This window comes from Aplysia californica, unplaced genomic scaffold (assembly GCF_000002075.1).
Source record: "Aplysia californica isolate F4 #8 unplaced genomic scaffold, AplCal3.0 scaffold00099, whole genome shotgun sequence".
NCBI lineage: Eukaryota > Metazoa > Mollusca > Gastropoda > Aplysiida > Aplysiidae > Aplysia > Aplysia californica.
This window is the reverse complement of record NW_004797369.1, coordinates 1511473-1513178: the sequence shown is the minus strand read 5'-3', so window position 1 is coordinate 1513178 and position 1706 is coordinate 1511473. Positions and strand designations below refer to the sequence as shown.

Here is a 1706-nt window from a genome sequence, read left to right as displayed (position 1 = left end):
AGAGAGGTGGGGTGGGTGGGGGTGAGGAGGGTCAAATGAGGATGATTAATAATTAAGGCGATGGCTGCGGTAATGTTGAGGGTGCTTTTGGTGTGGCCATGGTGTTTGTGATGAGCATGGTGTGATGATATGCTTAACAATTTTCATTTTCCCAGCAGACCTTTGAACATGACTCGGAAATATTTCGGCTTTTGGAAAGCATGCGGGGCAAGCTGCATATTACACATGTCCTGAATAAGCGCACGTGGCAAAACGTTGAGCCGATTTAATAAACTAAAGTTTAATGATGATGATGATGATGATGATGATGATGATGATGATGATGATGATGATGATGATGATGACATTATTATGGCACAGCACCAAGCATCCCATCAGTGTAGCGGTCTATCAAAGTGCCTTCAAGTTGCTATAAAGCTTTCCTTCAGATGGCACAAGCTCTAGCCATGTAGCCCATCTGAGTCTGTCTTGTACTGTTCGGCATTACCAAAGTGTGTATGAATACAGACAACTGCATTAATTATACAGTGTTTACCGACGCTTTACTGCATGCTCTATGGGCTTAACAACTATTTTTGTCACAGCAGACATTTGATTTTTTATTTAAATTCGACTCAGAAATGGTCTCGGCCTACCAAAAGCATGTAGTGCAACCTGCATACGCGTTACCTGGGCTCAAACACTAGACAGGCTGACAAAATCTTTTGTAGTCTTTAACCTGGTATTTGTGGGTGAAGTTGAAGAGAGGAAAATTCGTGAAAGTTGCCTATCCCAAGGACACAACTTTGGACCCCTGTCGGGATTTGAACCTAAGACCTTATTGTCGAGAATCCAAGACCCTTACTATTAGACCATGACACCTTATCAGTAGACCACCGAGGTACAAAACCTGCAGTTATCACCCAGTGCACACTGTAGAAAGGTTAATCTAATCTCTATTTTGATACGTTTGAAGGGGTGTGCGTGTGTATGTGTGTGTGTGTGTGTGTGTGTGTGTGTGTGTGTGTGTGTGTGTGTGTGGGGGAGGGGGGGGGTAAGATTGGGTCTCACAGAGAGACCGGTGTCTGTGGTGTAGTGGTTAGGGGCTTTGCCGTGGTGCACAGGAGACTTGAGTTTGATACCCAAGTGGGGAACAATTTTTATTGAGTATCCTGGTCTTTCTGCTTGGTCATGGCAGGCAGCGTCAGAAGCCCGGCTCCCTAATAATCTAAATTGTGTTAGTGGGGGTGTAAAACACCTATATTTAAAAAAAAAGAAAATTAAAAATCTTACAGAGAGGCAAAAGGTAAGATTTGGTCACAGTTTGATAAAATTCTCTAGAATGAACTAGTTTCTATTTTCTAGGTTACAATTGTGCACGTTTGTTGAATATTGTGGGCACATTGTGGGCAAACTGTCAGTGTCACATGACTTAGCAATTGCCGACCTTTTCTTAGCGTGCATAATGCGATAGGACTTACTGGTCATGTTTGATGAAGCAAAGCGCAGATATTTGCCATAGAGTGCGCTGGCCAACTCCTACTTTCTGACTGGACCTGATCAAATCTCTAGACCCCTTAATGAAGTCTTTTAAATTGGAAATGGAACTTTTTGTTTTTGCCTCCTCCTCCTCCTCCTCCTCCTCCTCCTCCTCCTCCTCCTCAAGCATAGTAGAATTGTAAATGGGCTGATTCATGTCACGCTCATAACTGTGCCTGATCTACAAC

The 1706-nt window shown here is 43.3% G+C and overlaps 1 protein-coding gene across 1 annotated transcript in view; it reads left to right on the top strand.

The window, feature by feature from the left end:
* LOC106011383 (sarcoplasmic reticulum histidine-rich calcium-binding protein) overlaps positions 1-1706 on the top strand; it is a gene marked incomplete at its 5' end in the record, with an annotated part of 15904 nt that overhangs the window by 415 nt on the left and 13783 nt on the right.